This window comes from Lissotriton vulgaris, unplaced genomic scaffold, assembly GCF_964263255.1.
Source record: "Lissotriton vulgaris unplaced genomic scaffold, aLisVul1.2 SCAFFOLD_1545, whole genome shotgun sequence".
NCBI classification, from domain to species: domain Eukaryota; kingdom Metazoa; phylum Chordata; class Amphibia; order Caudata; family Salamandridae; genus Lissotriton; species Lissotriton vulgaris.
In genome coordinates, this window is record NW_028247213.1 from 391,943 (window position 1) to 410,022 (window position 18,080).

At 39.4% G+C, this 18,080-nt stretch overlaps 12 non-coding genes across 12 annotated transcripts; all 12 read left to right on the forward strand.

Moving 5' to 3' along the window:
- Window positions 1–417: 417 nt before the first annotated feature.
- Window positions 418–489, forward strand: TRNAP-UGG (transfer RNA proline (anticodon UGG)). Its single transcript has one exon. It is a non-coding gene; the product is annotated as a tRNA-Pro (tRNA).
- A 300-nt stretch (window positions 490–789) lies between these two features.
- On the forward strand, window positions 790–862 carry TRNAV-CAC (transfer RNA valine (anticodon CAC)). The gene has a single exon. It is a non-coding gene; the product is annotated as a tRNA-Val (tRNA).
- Window positions 863–3,386: 2,524 nt separating this feature from the next.
- On the forward strand, window positions 3,387–3,459 carry TRNAV-CAC (transfer RNA valine (anticodon CAC)). Its single transcript has one exon. It is a non-coding gene; the product is annotated as a tRNA-Val (tRNA).
- A 2,145-nt stretch (window positions 3,460–5,604) lies between these two features.
- On the forward strand, window positions 5,605–5,676 carry TRNAP-UGG (transfer RNA proline (anticodon UGG)). The gene has a single exon. It is a non-coding gene; the product is annotated as a tRNA-Pro (tRNA).
- Window positions 5,677–5,976: 300 nt separating this feature from the next.
- Window positions 5,977–6,049, forward strand: TRNAV-CAC (transfer RNA valine (anticodon CAC)). Its single transcript has one exon. It is a non-coding gene; the product is annotated as a tRNA-Val (tRNA).
- Window positions 6,050–8,175: 2,126 nt separating this feature from the next.
- TRNAP-UGG (transfer RNA proline (anticodon UGG)) lies at window positions 8,176–8,247 on the forward strand. Its single transcript has one exon. It is a non-coding gene; the product is annotated as a tRNA-Pro (tRNA).
- A 300-nt stretch (window positions 8,248–8,547) lies between these two features.
- On the forward strand, window positions 8,548–8,620 carry TRNAV-CAC (transfer RNA valine (anticodon CAC)). Its single transcript has one exon. It is a non-coding gene; the product is annotated as a tRNA-Val (tRNA).
- A 2,149-nt stretch (window positions 8,621–10,769) lies between these two features.
- TRNAP-UGG (transfer RNA proline (anticodon UGG)) lies at window positions 10,770–10,841 on the forward strand. Its single transcript has one exon. It is a non-coding gene; the product is annotated as a tRNA-Pro (tRNA).
- Window positions 10,842–11,141: 300 nt separating this feature from the next.
- TRNAV-CAC (transfer RNA valine (anticodon CAC)) lies at window positions 11,142–11,214 on the forward strand. The gene has a single exon. It is a non-coding gene; the product is annotated as a tRNA-Val (tRNA).
- Window positions 11,215–13,350: 2,136 nt separating this feature from the next.
- On the forward strand, window positions 13,351–13,422 carry TRNAP-UGG (transfer RNA proline (anticodon UGG)). The gene has a single exon. It is a non-coding gene; the product is annotated as a tRNA-Pro (tRNA).
- Window positions 13,423–13,722: 300 nt separating this feature from the next.
- On the forward strand, window positions 13,723–13,795 carry TRNAV-CAC (transfer RNA valine (anticodon CAC)). The gene has a single exon. It is a non-coding gene; the product is annotated as a tRNA-Val (tRNA).
- A 2,508-nt stretch (window positions 13,796–16,303) lies between these two features.
- TRNAV-CAC (transfer RNA valine (anticodon CAC)) lies at window positions 16,304–16,376 on the forward strand. The gene has a single exon. It is a non-coding gene; the product is annotated as a tRNA-Val (tRNA).
- Window positions 16,377–18,080: the final 1,704 nt, after the last annotated feature.

Here is an 18,080-nt window from a genome sequence, read left to right on the forward strand (position 1 = left end):
TTAGTCCTGCATTAGGCAGTTTTTATTGCTACTTGCATTCAAGGGAAAGATAATTAGCCAGAATCTGTGACCCAGTTATTCAGCTTGGCATTCCGATTTGCACAAAGGGAATAAGCATTTGAGAAAAAATGCAACATGTGTTTCTTATGTTGTTATGAACAGCTTTTTATTCTTTCTCTTTAGGGTCTAGCCACTGCAGAAATAGATAAATAAGTGCTGACTTCCTGTAAGACGTGTCCAATGCTGGGACAAAATAAAAGGGGACACTTATAAATGATAGTGATATCATTTGAGAAAGGGTAAGTTGACACTGAATTTCATGTGTATTCACAGACCAAGCATGAAAAAGTCCCCAGCATGATCTTCATTGCGTGCTTAGAGCTGGTATTAGCTTTTCAGAGGTGCAGGCCTTTCGAAGGCTCGTTGGTCTAGGGGTATGATTCTCGCTTTGGGTGCGAGAGGTCCCGGGTTCAAATCCCGGACGAGCCCTTTCATTGGTGCTTTTTTAAAGTAGTATTGAAGTATGCATTTCAAAGCCAATATCAATTTTCTCTTTGCAGTAGTGGATGAATATTTGCTAGAGTCTCATGCTTTTAACCTTGCCCTGCCTGAGCAAATAGGAAACATTTCTCTTTAAGCATTTTGCAAAAATGCTGAACTTGCATGGCATATACAAGCGTTCAGCTAGGGCTGTCTGGGAAGGTTGCATGAAAGAAATCTAAAACCAGAGGCCCTTGGAATAGCCTGTTTTGAGAAGTTTCATCACAGAAGAATCAACTGTAGACATCTGTTTCTGTAGTGTAGTGGTTATCACGTTCGCCTCACACGCGAAAGGTCCCGGGTTCGAAACCGGGCAGAAACAGTTGTTATATTGTCTTGGCTGCAATGTTGAGAGGTGCCGTTTTGCCATGAAATTGTCCAGGCCCTGAAGATGGTTTCATGCAGACTTATTCCAAGAAAGTGAATTCTCTTAAAAACACTAAAGTAATTGGCATGTGGATGTATCTGTTGATTCACAGACCTCGCTTTCATAAGAGCCCTGCATTCTGTTCATTGCTCACCTAGAACATGCATTAACTTTGGGAATTGTTGGCACCAACAGGCATCTTAGTTTAGTGGAGTGTTTCTGGTGTTTAAGTGCAGAAGCCCTGGGCTCAATTCCTCGGTGACCCTTCTCAAGGTGATGATACAAATGCATCGTCACCTTTACGTTTAATGTCAGAATTGTTTATTTCTATTTGGTGGTGTATGAATGCTTGCAATAGTATGTTGATTTTTTCTAGCCTTGAATGAATAAAAGCAAATCACTCCTCTTTATGTATTTTTCTAATACATTGATATTTGCATCTCCTTTCCTAGCCTGCATTTTTCACTATCTTACAGGCTGTATATAATAAGTATCAATTCAGGGGCCCTTCTATTACTCAATTCACAACTATTCTATCCTGGCATTGATAAGCAATCTACATCTGCTTCTGTTGTGTATTGGTTATCATGTTTACCTGACGTGTGAAAACCCCATGTTTGACAGTGCGCGTTAATAAAGAGACCAATGATTTGTATTAAAAGTTGGCATGTGTTTTTGTTACCTTGCACCGGCCAAAAAGTGCCGGAAATGACTTCATTTGCAGTCACTTGAAAAGTAGGGATTCTCAAATAAATGGTAAGAGGTTGGAACAAATCTAAAGGAATGCATGGCATATCTATATGTATGTGTACGCAGGTATCCATATATAAAGATAGATAGATAGATAGATAGATAGATAGATAGATAGATAGATAGATAGATAGATAGATAGATAGATAGATAGATAGATAGATAGATAGATAGATAGATAGATAGATAGATAGATAGATAGATAGATAGATAGATAGATAGATAGATAGATAGATAGATAGATAGATAGATATTGGGAGAGAGAGAGCGTTAATATAAACTGAGACTTTATTTTCCATCAAGCTGTCTTTCCTTTCCTTCAGGAGCAGAATGTTCTGATCATCAGCGCTCCAGAATCTAGTGCTTGGTTGGCAAGCATCACACATTGTGATGTGTTAGCTAAGAGTTCCATGTCGTTCAGACTCATATATTCCTCTGTAGTTGTACCTTGGTGATTCAACAAAATGTGGCATCATAAGCAGCATTCTACTGCCATAGACTGGGCAGAAAAAACATTTAGAATTTCACTGAAAAAGAAAAAAAGCATACTTAGGCAGAGCTTTCTGGACAGTAAGGACATTAGAGTAAGTGATGAATAAGCACTGCTTTTGTTAATTTACATAGGCAGAACAGAGACTGCTGGGAAAAGCCTGAAATTAAAGGCACAGAAAATGCCTGCTTCTGGATAGAACACTGAGAAGGGTTGAAAGTTTTTTCTCTGACCCTGGCCACTTATACAAGCAATCCTATGATAGTCAGAAGGACCCACCCTAAAAAGGAAGGGACAGCCATTTGGACCCTTTCCACCTTTTCTATATCTCGCCTGATCGAGCCTGATTGAGCGGATTAGCACATGTACTTCTCATTTTGGGAAGGTATTGCTTAGCTTGCTACCAGCAGCTCAGTTATGTTATGATGTTAGAGGCTTGCAAGGAATGCTTTAGTCCTGCATTAGGCAGTTTTTATTGCTACTTGCATTCAAGGGAAAGATAATTAGCCAGAATCTGTGACCCAGTTATTCAGCTTGGCATTCCGATTTGCACAAAGGGAATAAGCATTTGAGAAAAAATGCAACATGTGTTTCTTATGTTGTTATGAACAGCTTTTTATTCTTTCTCTTTAGGGTCTAGCCACTGCAGAAATAGATAAATAAGTGCTGACTTCCTGTAAGACGTGTCCAATGCTGGGACAAAATAAAAGGGGACACTTATAAATGATAGTGATATCATTTGAGAAAGGGTAAGTTGACACTGAATTTCATGTGTATTCACAGACCAAGCATGAAAAAGTCCCCAGCATGATCTTCATTGCGTGCTTAGAGCTGGTATTAGCTTTTCAGAGGTGCGGGTCTTTCGAAGGCTCGTTGGTCTAGGGGTATGATTCTCGCTTTGGGTGCGAGAGGTCCCGGGTTCAAATCCCAGACGAGCCCTTTCATTGGTGCTTTTTTAAAGTAGTATTGAAGTATGCATTTCAAAGCCAATATCAATTTTCTCTTTGCAGTAGTGGATGAATATTTGCTAGAGTCTCATGCTTTTAACCTTGCCCTGCCTGAGCAAATAGGAAACATTTCTCTTTAAGCATTTTGCAAAAATGCTGAACTTGCATGGCATATACAAGCGTTCAGCTAGGGCTGTCTGGGAAGGTTGCATGAAAGAAATCTAAAACCAGAGGCCCTTGGAATAGCCTGTTTTGAGAAGTTTCATCACAGAAGAATCAACTGTAGACATCTGTTTCTGTAGTGTAGTGGTTATCACGTTTGCCTCACACGCGAAAGGTCCCCGGTTCGAAACCGGGCAGAAACAGTTGTTATATTGTCTTGGCTGCAATGTTGAGAGGTGCCGTTTTGCCATGAAATTGTCCAGGCCCTGAAGATGGTTTCATGCAGACTCATTCCAAGAAAGTGAATTCTCTTAAAAACACTAAAGTAATTGGCATGTGGATGTATCTGTTGATTCACAGACCTCGCTTTCATAAGAGCCCTGCATTCTGTTCATTGCTCACCTAGAACATGCATTAACTTTGGGAATTGTTGGCACCAACAGGCATCTTAGTTTAGTGGAGTGTTTCTGGTGTTTAAGTGCAGAAGCCCTGGGCTCAATTCCTCGGTGACCCTTCTCAAGGTGATGATACAAATGCATCGTCACCTTTACGTTTAATGTCAGAATTGTTTATTTCTATTTGGTGGTGTATGAATGCTTGCAATAGTATGTTGATTTTTTCTAGCCTTGAATGAATAAAAGCAAATCACTCCTCTTTATGTATTTTTCTAATACATTGATATTTGCATCTCCTTTCCTAGCCTGCATTTTTCACTATCTTACAGGCTGTATATAATAAGTATCAATTCAGGGGCCCTTCTATTACTCAATACACAACTATTCTATCCTGGCATTGATAAGCAATCTACATCTGCTTCTGTTGTGTATTGGTTATCATGTTTACCTGACGTGTGAAAGCCCCATGTTTGACAGTGCGCGTTAATAAAGAGACCAATGATTTGTATTAAAAGTTGGCATGTGTTTTTGTTACCTTGCACCGGCCAAAAAGTGCCGGAAATGACTTCATTTGCAGTCACTTGAAAAGTAGGGATTCTCAAATAAATGGTAAGAGGTTGGAACAAATCTAAAGGAATGCATGGCATATCTATATGTATGTGTACGCAGGTATCCATATATAAAGATAGATAGATAGATAGATAGATAGATAGATAGATAGATAGATAGATAGATAGATAGATAGATAGATAGATAGATAGATAGATAGATAGATAGATAGATAGATAGATAGATAGATAGATAGATAGATAGATAGATAGATAGATAGATAGATAGATAGATTGATATTGGGAGAGAGAGAGCGTTAATATAAACTGAGACTTTATTTTCCATCAAGCTGTCTTTCCTTTCCTTCAGGAGCAGAATGTTCTGATCATCAGCGCTCCAGAATCTAGTGCTTGGTTGGCAAGCATCACACATTGTGATGTGTTAGCTAAGAGTTCCATGTCGTTCAGACTCATATATTCCTCTGTAGTTGTACCTTGGTGATTCAACAAAATGTGGCATCATAAGCAGCATTCTACTGCCATAGACTGGGCAGAAAAAACATTTAGAATTTCACTGAAAAAGAAAAAAAGCATACTTAGGCAGAGCTTTCTGGACAGTAAGGACATTAGAGTAAGTGATGAATAAGCACTGCTTTTGTTAATTTACATAGGCAGAACAGAGACTGCTGGGAAAAGCCTGAAATTAAAGGCACAGAAAATGCCTGCTTCTGGATAGAACACTGAGAAGGGTTGAAAGTTTTTTCTCTGACCCTGGCCACTTATACAAGCAATCCTATGATAGTCAGAAGGACCCACCCTAAAAAGGAAGGGACAGCCATTTGGACCCTTTCCACCTTTTCTATATCTCGCCTGATCGAGCGCTGATTGAGCGGATTAGCACATGTACTTCTCATTTTGGGAAGGTATTGCTTAGCTTGCTACCAGCAGCTCAGTTATGTTATGATGTTAGAGGCTTGCAAGGAATGCTTTAGTCCTGCATTAGGCAGTTTTTATTGCTACTTGCATTCAAGGGAAAGATAATTAGCCAGAATCTGTGACCCAGTTATTCAGCTTGGCATTCCGATTTGCACAAAGGGAATAAGCATTTGAGAAAAAATGCAACATGTGTTTCTTATGTTGTTATGAACAGCTTTTTATTCTTTCTCTTTAGGGTCTAGCCACTGCAGAAATAGATAAATAAGTGCTGACTTCCTGTAAGACGTGTCCAATGCTGGGACAAAATAAAAGGGGACACTTATAAATGATAGTGATATCATTTGAGAAAGGGTAAGTTGACACTGAATTTCATGTGTATTCACAGACCAAGCATGAAAAAGTCCCCAGCATGATCTTCATTGCGTGCTTAGAGCTGGTATTAGCTTTTCAGAGGTGCAGGCCTTTCGAAGGCTCGTTGGTCTAGGGGTATGATTCTCGCTTTGGGTGCGAGAGGTCCCGGGTTCAAATCCCGGACGAGCCCTTTCATTGGTGCTTTTTTAAAGTAGTATTGAAGTATGCATTTCAAAGCCAATATCAATTTTCTCTTTGCAGTAGTGGATGAATATTTGCTAGAGTCTCATGCTTTTAACCTTGCCCTGCCTGAGCAAATAGGAAACATTTCTCTTTAAGCATTTTGCAAAAATGCTGAACTTGCATGGCATATACAAGCGTTCAGCTAGGGCTGTCTGGGAAGGTTGCATGAAAGAAATCTAAAACCAGAGGCCCTTGGAATAGCCTGTTTTGAGAAGTTTCATCACAGAAGAATCAACTGTAGACATCTGTTTCTGTAGTGTAGTGGTTATCACGTTCGCCTCACACGCGAAAGGTCCCCGGTTCGAAACCGGGCAGAAACAGTTGTTATATTGTCTTGGCTGCAATGTTGAGAGGTGCCATTTTGCCATGAAATTGTCCAGGCCCTGAAGATGGTTTCATGCAGACTCATTCCAAGAAAGTGAATTCTCTTAAAAACACTAAAGTAATTGGCATGTGGATGTATCTGTTGATTCACAGACCTCGCTTTCATAAGAGCCCTGCATTCTGTTCATTGCTCACCTAGAACATGCATTAACTTTGGGAATTGTTGGCACCAACAGGCATCTTAGTTTAGTGGAGTGTTTCTGGTGTTTAAGTGCAGAAGCCCTGGGCTCAATTCCTCGGTGACCCTTCTCAAGGTGATGATACAAATGCATCGTCACCTTTACGTTTAATGTCAGAATTGTTTATTTCTATTTGGTGGTGTATGAATGCTTGCAATAGTATGTTGATTTTTTCTAGCCTTGAATGAATAAAAGCAAATCACTCCTCTTTATGTATTTTTCTAATACATTGATATTTGCATCTCCTTTCCTAGCCTGCATTTTTCACTATCTTACAGGCTGTATATAATAAGTATCAATTCAGGGGCCCTTCTATTACTCAATTCACAACTATTCTATCCTGGCATTGATAAGCAATCTACATCTGCTTCTGTTGTGTATTGGTTATCATGTTTACCTGACGTGTGAAAACCCCATGTTTGACAGTGCGCGTTAATAAAGAGACCAATGATTTGTATTAAAAGTTGGCATGTGTTTTTGTTACCTTGCACCGGCCAAAAAGTGCCGGAAATGACTTCATTTGCAGTCACTTGAAAAGTAGGGATTCTCAAATAAATGGTAAGAGGTTGGAACAAATCTAAAGGAATGCATGGCATATCTATATGTATGTGTACGCAGGTATCCATATATAAGATAGATAGATAGATAGATAGATAGATAGATAGATAGATAGATAGATAGATAGATAGATAGATAGATAGATAGATAGATAGATAGATAGATAGATAGATAGATAGATAGATAGATAGATAGATAGATAGATAGATAGATAGATAGATATGGGAGAGAGAGAGCGTTAATATAAACTGAGACTTTATTTTCCATCAAGCTGTCTTTCCTTTCCTTCAGGAGCAGAATGTTCTGATCATCAGCGCTCCAGAATCTAGTGCTTGGTTGGCAAGCATCACACATTGTGATGTGTTAGCTAAGAGTTCCATGTCGTTCAGACTCATATATTCCTCTGTAGTTGTACCTTGGTGATTCAACAAAATGTGGCATCATAAGCAGCATTCTACTGCCATAGACTGGGCAGAAAAAACATTTAGAATTTCACTGAAAAAGAAAAAAAGCATACTTAGGCAGAGCTTTCTGGACAGTAAGGACATTAGAGTAAGTGATGAATAAGCACTGCTTTTGTTAATTTACATAGGCAGAACAGAGACTGCTGGGAAAAGCCTGAAATTTAAGGCACAGAAAATGCCTGCTTCTGGATAGAACACTGAGAAGGGTTGAAAGTTTTTTCTCTGACCCTGGCCACTTATACAAGCAATCCTATGATAGTCAGAAGGACCCACCCTAAAAAGGAAGGGACAGCCATTTGGACCCTTTCCACCTTTTCTATATCTCGCCTGATCGAGCCTGATTGAGCGGATTAGCACATGTACTTCTCATTTTTGGAAGGTATTGCTTAGCTTGCTACCAGCAGCTCAGTTATGTTATGATGTTAGAGGCTTGCAAGGAATGCTTTAGTCCTGCATTAGGCAGTTTTTATTGCTACTTGCATTCAAGGGAAAGATAATTAGCCAGAATCTGTGGCCCAGTTATTCAGCTTGGCATTCCGATTTGCACAAAGGGAATAAGCATTTGAGAAAAAATGCAACATGTGTTTCTTATGTTGTTATGAACAGCTTTTTATTCTTTCTCTTTAGGGTCTAGCCACTGCAGAAATAGATAAATAAGTGCTGACTTCCTGTAAGACGTGTCCAATGCTGGGACAAAATAAAAGGGGACACTTATAAATGATAGTGATATCATTTGAGAAAGGGTAAGTTGACACTGAATTTCATGTGTATTCACAGACCAAGCATGAAAAAGTCCCCAGCATGATCTTCATTGCGTGCTTAGAGCTGGTATTAGCTTTTCAGAGGTGCGGGTCTTTCGAAGGCTCGTTGGTCTAGGGGTATGATTCTCGCTTTGGGTGCGAGAGGTCCCGGGTTCAAATCCCGGACGAGCCCTTTCATTGGTGCTTTTTTAAAGTAGTATTGAAGTATGCATTTCAAAGCCAATATCAATTTTCTCTTTGCAGTAGTGGATGAATATTTGCTAGAGTCTCATGCTTTTAACCTTGCCCTGCCTGAGCAAATAGGAAACATTTCTCTTTAAGCATTTTGCAAAAATGCTGAACTTGCATGGCATATACAAGCGTTCAGCTAGGGCTGTCTGGGAAGGTTGCATGAAAGAAATCTAAAACCAGAGGCCCTTGGAATAGCCTGTTTTGAGAAGTTTCATCACAGAAGAATCAACTGTAGACATCTGTTTCTGTAGTGTAGTGGTTATCACGTTTGCCTCACACGCGAAAGGTCCCCGGTTCGAAACCGGGCAGAAACAGTTGTTATATTGTCTTGGCTGCAATGTTGAGAGGTGCCGTTTTGCCATGAAATTGTCCAGGCCCTGAAGATGGTTTCATGCAGACTCGTTCCAAGAAAGTGAATTCTCTTAAAAACACTAAAGTAATTGGCATGTGGATGTATCTGTTGATTCACAGACCTCGCTTTGAAAAGAGCCCTGCATTCTGTTCATTGCTCACCTAGAACATGCATTAACTTTGGGAATTGTTGGCACCAACAGGCATCTTAGTTTAGTGGAGTGTTTCTGGTGTTTAAGTGCAGAAGCCCTGGGCTCAATTCCTCGGTGACCCTTCTCAAGGTGATGATACAAATGCATCGTCACCTTTATGTTTAATGTCAGAATTGTTTATTTCTATTTGGTGGTGTATGAATGCTTGCAATAGTATGTTGATTTTTTCTAGCCTTGAATGAATAAAAGCAAATCACTCCTCTTTATGTATTTTTCTAATACATTGATATTTGCATCTCCTTTCCTAGCCTGCATTTTTCACTATCTTACAGGCTGTATATAATAAGTATCAATTCAGGGGCCCTTCTTCTACTCAATTCACAACTGTTCTAACCCGGCATTGATAAGCAATCTACATCTGCTTCTGTTGTATATTGGTTATCATGTTTACCTGACGTGTGAAAGCCCCATGTTTGACAGTGCGCGTTAATAAAGAGACCAATGATTTTTATTAAAAGTTGTCATGTGTTTTTGTTACCTTGCACCGGCCAAAAAGTGCCGGAAATGACTTCATTTGCAGTCACTTGAAAAGTAGGGATTCTCAAATAAATGGTAAGAGGTTGGAACAAATCTAAAGGAATGCCTGGCATATCTATATGTATGTGTACGCAGGTATCCATATATAAAGATAGATAGATAGATAGATAGATAGATAGATAGATAGATAGATAGATAGATAGATAGATAGATAGATAGATAGATAGATAGATAGATAGATAGATAGATAGATAGATAGATAGATAGATAGATAGATAGATAGATAGATAGATAGATAGATAGATAGATAGATAGATATTGGGAGAGAGAGAGCGTTAATATAAACTGAGACTTTATTTTCCATCAAGCTGTCTTTCCTTTCCTTCAGGAGCAGAATGTTCTGATCATCAGCGCTCCAGAATCTAGTGCTTGGTTGGCAAGCATCACACATTGTGATGTGTTAGCTAAGAGTTCCATGTCGTTCAGACTCATATATTCCTCTGTAGTTGTACCTTGGTGATTCAACAAAATGTGGCATCATAAGCAGCATTCTACTGCCATAGACTGGGCAGAAAAAACATTTAGAATTTCACTGAAAAAGAAAAAAAGCATACTTAGGCAGAGCTTTCTGGACAGTAAGGACATTAGAGTAAGTGATGAATAAGCACTGCTTTTGTTAATTTACATAGGCAGAACAGAGACTGCTGGGAAAAGCCTGAAATTAAAGGCACAGAAAATGCCTGCTTCTGGATAGAACACTGAGAAGGGTTGAAAGTTTTTTCTCTGACCCTGGCCACTTATACAAGCAATCCTATGATAGTCAGAAGGACCCACCCTAAAAAGGAAGGGACAGCCATTTGGACCCTTTCCACCTTTTCTATATCTCGCCTGATCGAGCGCTGATTGAGCGGATTAGCACATGTACTTCTCATTTTGGGAAGGTATTGCTTAGCTTGCTACCAGCAGCTCAGTTATGTTATGATGTTAGAGGCTTGCAAGGAATGCTTTAGTCCTGCATTAGGCAGTTTTTATTGCTACTTGCATTCAAGGGAAAGATAATTAGCCAGAATCTGTGACCCAGTTATTCAGCTTGGCATTCCGATTTGCACAAAGGGAATAAGCATTTGAGAAAAAATGCAACATGTGTTTCTTATGTTGTTATGAACAGCTTTTTATTCTTTCTCTTTAGGGTCTAGCCACTGCAGAAATAGATAAATAAGTGCTGACTTCCTGTAAGACGTGTCCAATGCTGGGACAAAATAAAAGGGGACACTTATAAATGATAGTGATATCATTTGAGAAAGGGTAAGTTGACACTGAATTTCATGTGTATTCACAGACCAAGCATGAAAAAGTCCCCAGCATGATCTTCATTGCGTGCTTAGAGCTGGTATTAGCTTTTCAGAGGTGCAGGCCTTTCGAAGGCTCGTTGGTCTAGGGGTATGATTCTCGCTTTGGGTGCGAGAGGTCCCGGGTTCAAATCCCGGACGAGCCCTTTCATTGGTGCTTTTTTAAAGTAGTATTGAAGTATGCATTTCAAAGCCAATATCAATTTTCTCTTTGCAGTAGTGGATGAATATTTGCTAGAGTCTCATGCTTTTAACCTTGCCCTGCCTGAGCAAATAGGAAACATTTCTCTTTAAGCATTTTGCAAAAATGCTGAACTTGCATGGCATATACAAGCGTTCAGCTAGGGCTGTCTGGGAAGGTTGCATGAAAGAAATCTAAAACCAGAGGCCCTTGGAATAGCCTGTTTTGAGAAGTTTCATCACAGAAGAATCAACTGTAGACATCTGTTTCTGTAGTGTAGTGGTTATCACGTTCGCCTCACACGCGAAAGGTCCCCGGTTCGAAACCGGGCAGAAACAGTTGTTATATTGTCTTGGCTGCAATGTTGAGAGGTGCCGTTTTGCCATGAAATTGTCCAGGCCCTGAAGATGGTTTCATGCAGACTCATTCCAAGAAAGTGAATTCTCTTAAAAACACTAAAGTAATTGGCATGTGGATGTATCTGTTGATTCACAGACCTCGCTTTCATAAGAGCCCTGCATTCTGTTCATTGCTCACCTAGAACATGCATTAACTTTGGGAATTGTTGGCACCAACAGGCATCTTAGTTTAGTGGAGTGTTTCTGGTGTTTAAGTGCAGAAGCCCTGGGCTCAATTCCTCGGTGACCCTTCTCAAGGTGATGATACAAATGCATCGTCACCTTTACGTTTAATGTCAGAATTGTTTATTTCTATTTGGTGGTGTATGAATGCTTGCAATAGTATGTTGATTTTTTCTAGCCTTGAATGAATAAAAGCAAATCACTCCTCTTTATGTATTTTTCTAATACATTGATATTTGCATCTCCTTTCCTAGCCTGCATTTTTCACTATCTTACAGGCTGTATATAATAAGTATCAATTCAGGGGCCCTTCTATTACTCAATTCACAACTATTCTATCCTGGCATTGATAAGCAATCTACATCTGCTTCTGTTGTGTATTGGTTATCATGTTTACCTGACGTGTGAAAGCCCCATGTTTGACAGTGCGCGTTAATAAAGAGACCAATGATTTGTATTAAAAGTTGGCATGTGTTTTTGTTACCTTGCACCGGCCAAAAAGTGCCGGAAATGACTTCATTTGCAGTCACTTGAAAAGTAGGGATTCTCAAATAAATGGTAAGAGGTTGGAACAAATCTAAAGGAATGCATGGCATATCTATATGTATGTGTACGCAGGTATCCATATATAAAGATAGATAGATAGATAGATAGATAGATAGATAGATAGATAGATAGATAGATAGATAGATAGATAGATAGATAGATAGATAGATAGATAGATAGATAGATAGATAGATAGATAGATAGATAGATAGATAGATCGATAGATAGATAGATAGATAGATATTGGGAGAGAGAGAGCGTTAATATAAACTGAGACTTTATTTTCCATCAAGCTGTCTTTCCTTTCCTTCAGGAGCAGAATGTTCTGATCATCAGCGCTCCAGAATCTAGTGCTTGGTTGGCAAGCATCACACATTGTGATGTGTTAGCTAAGAGTTCCATGTCGTTCAGACTCATATATTCCTCTGTAGTTGTACCTTGGTGATTCAACAAAATGTGGCATCATAAGCAGCATTCTACTGCCATAGACTGGGCAGAAAAAACATTTAGAATTTCACTGAAAAAGAAAAAAAGCATACTTAGGCAGAGCTTTCTGGACAGTAAGGACATTAGAGTAAGTGATGAATAAGCACTGCTTTTGTTAATTTACATAGGCAGAACAGAGACTGCTGGGAAAAGCCTGAAATTAAAGGCACAGAAAATGCCTGCTTCTGGATAGAACACTGAGAAGGGTTGAAAGTTTTTTCTCTGACCCTGGCCACTTATACAAGCAATCCTATGATAGTCAGAAGGACCCACCCTAAAAAGGAAGGGACAGCCATTTGGACCCTTTCCACCTTTTCTATATCTCGCCTGATCGAGCCTGATTGAGCGGATTAGCACATGTACTTCTCATTTTGGGAAGGTATTGCTTAGCTTGCTACCAGCAGCTCAGTTATGTTATGATGTTAGAGGCTTGCAAGGAATGCTTTAGTCCTGCATTAGGCAGTTTTTATTGCTACTTGCATTCAAGGGAAAGATAATTAGCCAGAATCTGTGACCCAGTTATTCAGCTTGGCATTCCGATTTGCACAAAGGGAATAAGCATTTGAGAAAAAATGCAACATGTGTTTCTTATGTTGTTATGAACAGCTTTTTATTCTTTCTCTTTAGGGTCTAGCCACTGCAGAAATAGATAAATAAGTGCTGACTTCCTGTAAGACGTGTCCAATGCTGGGACAAAATAAAAGGGGACACTTATAAATGATAGTGATATCATTTGAGAAAGGGTAAGTTGACACTGAATTTCATGTGTATTCACAGACCAAGCATGAAAAAGTCCCCAGCATGATCTTCATTGCGTGCTTAGAGCTGGTATTAGCTTTTCAGAGGTGCAGGCCTTTCGAAGGCTCGTTGGTCTAGGGGTATGATTCTCGCTTTGGGTGCGAGAGGTCCCGGGTTCAAATCCCGGACGAGCCCTTTCATTGGTGCTTTTTTAAAGTAGTATTGAAGTATGCATTTCAAAGCCAATATCAATTTTCTCTTTGCAGTAGTGGATGAATATTTGCTAGAGTCTCATGCTTTTAACCTTGCCCTGCCTGAGCAAATAGGAAACATTTCTCTTTAAGCATTTTGCAAAAATGCTGAACTTGCATGGCATATACAAGCGTTCAGCTAGGGCTGTCTGGGAAGGTTGCATGAAAGAAATCTAAAACCAGAGGCCCTTGGAATAGCCTGTTTTGAGAAGTTTCATCACAGAAGAATCAACTGTAGACATCTGTTTCTGTAGTGTAGTGGTTATCACGTTCGCCTCACACGCGAAAGGTCCCCGGTTCGAAACCGGGCAGAAACAGTTGTTATATTGTCTTGGCTGCAATGTTGAGAGGTGCCGTTTTGCCATGAAATTGTCCAGGCCCTGAAGATGGTTTCATGCAGACTCATTCCAAGAAAGTGAATTCTCTTAAAAACACTAAAGTAATTGGCATGTGGATGTATCTGTTGATTCACAGACCTCGCTTTCATAAGAGCCCTGCATTCTGTTCATTGCTCACCTAGAACATGCATTAACTTTGGGAATTGTTGGCACCAACAGGCATCTTAGTTTAGTGGAGTGTTTCTGGTGTTTAAGTGCAGAAGCCCTGGGCTCAATTCCTCGGTGACCCTTCTCAAGGTGATGATACAAATGCATCGTCACCTTTACGTTTAATGTCAGAATTGTTTATTTCTATTTGGTGGTGTATGAATGCTTGCAATAGTATGTTGATTTTTTCTAGCCTTGAATGAATAAAAGCAAATCACTCCTCTTTATGTATTTTTCTAATACATTGATATTTGCATCTCCTTTCCTAGCCTGCATTTTTCACTATCTTACAGGCTGTATATAATAAGTATCAATTCAGGGGCCCTTCTATTACTCAATTCACAACTATTCTATCCTGGCATTGATAAGCAATCTACATCTGCTTCTGTTGTGTATTGGTTATCATGTTTACCTGACGTGTGAAAACCCCATGTTTGACAGTGCGCGTTAATAAAGAGACCAATGATTTGTATTAAAAGTTGGCATGTGTTTTTGTTACCTTGCACCGGCCAAAAAGTGCCGGAAATGACTTCATTTGCAGTCACTTGAAAAGTAGGGATTCTCAAATAAATGGTAAGAGGTTGGAACAAATCTAAAGGAATGCATGGCATATCTATATGTATGTGTACGCAGGTATCCATATATAAAGATAGATAGATAGATAGATAGATAGATAGATAGATAGATAGATAGATAGATAGATAGATAGATAGATAGATAGATAGATAGATAGATAGATAGATAGATAGATAGATAGATAGATAGATAGATAGATAGATAGATAGATAGATAGATAGATAGATATTGGGAGAGAGAGAGCGTTAATATAAACTGAGACTTTATTTTCCATCAAGCTGTCTTTCCTTTCCTTCAGGAGCAGAATGTTCTGATCATCAGCGCTCCAGAATCTAGTGCTTGGTTGGCAAGCATCACACATTGTGATGTGTTAGCTAAGAGTTCCATGTCGTTCAGACTCATATATTCCTCTGTAGTTGTACCTTGGTGATTCAACAAAATGTGGCATCATAAGCAGCATTCTACTGCCATAGACTGGGCAGAAAAAACATTTAGAATTTCACTGAAAAAGAAAAAAAGCATACTTAGGCAGAGCTTTCTGGACAGTAAGGACATTAGAGTAAGTGATGAATAAGCACTGCTTTTGTTAATTTACATAGGCAGAACAGAGACTGCTGGGAAAAGCCTGAAATTAAAGGCACAGAAAATGCCTGCTTCTGGATAGAACACTGAGAAGGGTTGAAAGTTTTTTCTCTGACCCTGGCCACTTATACAAGCAATCCTATGATAGTCAGAAGGACCCACCCTAAAAAGGAAGGGACAGCCATTTGGACCCTTTCCACCTTTTCTATATCTCGCCTGATCGAGCCTGATTGAGCGGATTAGCACATGTACTTCTCATTTTGGGAAGGTATTGCGTAGCTTGCTACCAGCAGCTCAGTTATGTTATGATGTTAGAGGCTTGCAAGGAATGCTTTAGTCCTGCATTAGGCAGTTTTTATTGCTACTTGCATTCAAGGGAAAGATAATTAGCCAGAATCTGTGACCCAGTTATTCAGCTTGGCATTCCGATTTGCACAAAGGGAATAAGCATTTGAGAAAAAATGCAACATGTGTTTCTTATGTTGTTATGAACAGCTTTTTATTCTTTCTCTTTAGGGTCTAGCCACTGCAGAAATAGATAAATAAGTGCTGACTTCCTGTAAGACGTGTCCAATGCTGGGACAAAATAAAAGGGGACACTTATAAATGATAGTGATATCATTTGAGAAAGGGTAAGTTGACACTGAATTTCATGTGTATTCACAGACCAAGCATGAAAAAGTCCCCAGCATGATCTTCATTGCGTGCTTAGAGCTGGTATTAGCTTTTCAGAGGTGCGGGTCTTTCGAAGGCTCGTTGGTCTAGGGGTATGATTCTCGCTTTGGGTGCGAGAGGTCCCGGGTTCAAATCCCAGACGAGCCCTTTCATTGGTGCTTTTTTAAAGTAGTATTGAAGTATGCATTTCAAAGCCAATATCAATTTTCTCTTTGCAGTAGTGGATGAATATTTGCTAGAGTCTCATGCTTTTAACCTTGCCCTGCCTGAGCAAATAGGAAACATTTCTCTTTAAGCATTTTGCAAAAATGCTGAACTTGCATGGCATATACAAGCGTTCAGCTAGGGCTGTCTGGGAAGGTTGCATGAAAGAAATCTAAAACCAGAGGCCCTTGGAATAGCCTGTTTTGAGAAGTTTCATCACAGAAGAATCAACTGTAGACATCTGTTTCTGTAGTGTAGTGGTTATCACGTTTGCCTCACACGCGAAAGGTCCCCGGTTCGAAACCGGGCAGAAACAGTTGTTATATTGTCTTGGCTGCAATGTTGAGAGGTGCCGTTTTGCCATGAAATTGTCCAGGCCCTGAAGATGGTTTCATGCAGACTCATTCCAAGAAAGTGAATTCTCTTAAAAACACTAAAGTAATTGGCATGTGGATGTATCTGTTGATTCACAGACCTCGCTTTCATAAGAGCCCTGCATTCTGTTCATTGCTCACCTAGAACATGCATTAACTTTGGGAATTGTTGGCACCAACAGGCATCTTAGTTTAGTGGAGTGTTTCTGGTGTTTAAGTGCAGAAGCCCTGGGCTCAATTCCTCGGTGACCCTTCTCAAGGTGATGATACAAATGCATCGTCACCTTTACGTTTAATGTCAGAATTGTTTATTTCTATTTGGTGGTGTATGAATGCTTGCAATAGTATGTTGATTTTTTCTAGCCTTGAATGAATAAAAGCAAATCACTCCTCTTTATGTATTTTTCTAATACATTGATATTTGCATCTCCTTTCCTAGCCTGCATTTTTCACTATCTTACAGGCTGTATATAATAAGTATCAATTCAGGGGCCCTTCTATTACTCAATACACAACTATTCTATCCTGGCATTGATAAGCAATCTACATCTGCTTCTGTTGTGTATTGGTTATCATGTTTACCTGACGTGTGAAAGCCCCATGTTTGACAGTGCGCGTTAATAAAGAGACCAATGATTTGTATTAAAAGTTGGCATGTGTTTTTGTTACCTTGCACCGGCCAAAAAGTGCCGGAAATGACTTCATTTGCAGTCACTTGAAAAGTAGGGATTCTCAAATAAATGGTAAGAGGTTGGAACAAATCTAAAGGAATGCATGGCATATCTATATGTATGTGTACGCAGGTATCCATATATAAAGATAGATAGATAGATAGATAGATAGATAGATAGATAGATAGATAGATAGATAGATAGATAGATAGATAGATAGATAGATAGATAGATAGATAGATAGATAGATAGATAGATAGATAGATAGATAGATAGATAGATAGATAGATTGATATTGGGAGAGAGAGAGCGTTAATATAAACTGAGACTTTATTTTCCATCAAGCTGTCTTTCCTTTCCTTCAGGAGCAGAATGTTCTGATCATCAGCGCTCCAGAATCTAGTGCTTGGTTGGCAAGCATCACACATTGTGATGTGTTAGCTAAGAGTTCCATGTCGTTCAGACTCATATATTCCTCTGTAGTTGTACCTTGGTGATTCAACAAAATGTGGCATCATAAGCAGCATTCTACTGCCATAGACTGGGCAGAAAAAACATTTAGAATTTCACTGAAAAAGAAAAAAAGCATACTTAGGCAGAGCTTTCTGGACAGTAAGGACATTAGAGTAAGTGATGAATAAGCACTGCTTTTGTTAATTTACATAGGCAGAACAGAGACTGCTGGGAAAAGCCTGAAATTAAAGGCACAGAAAATGCCTGCTTCTGGATAGAACACTGAGAAGGGTTGAAAGTTTTTTCTCTGACCCTGGCCACTTATACAAGCAATCCTATGATAGTCAGAAGGACCCACCCTAAAAAGGAAGGGACAGCCATTTGGACCCTTTCCACCTTTTCTATATCTCGCCTGATCGAGCGCTGATTGAGCGGATTAGCACATGTACTTCTCATTTTGGGAAGGTATTGCTTAGCTTGCTACCAGCAGCTCAGTTATGTTATGATGTTAGAGGCTTGCAA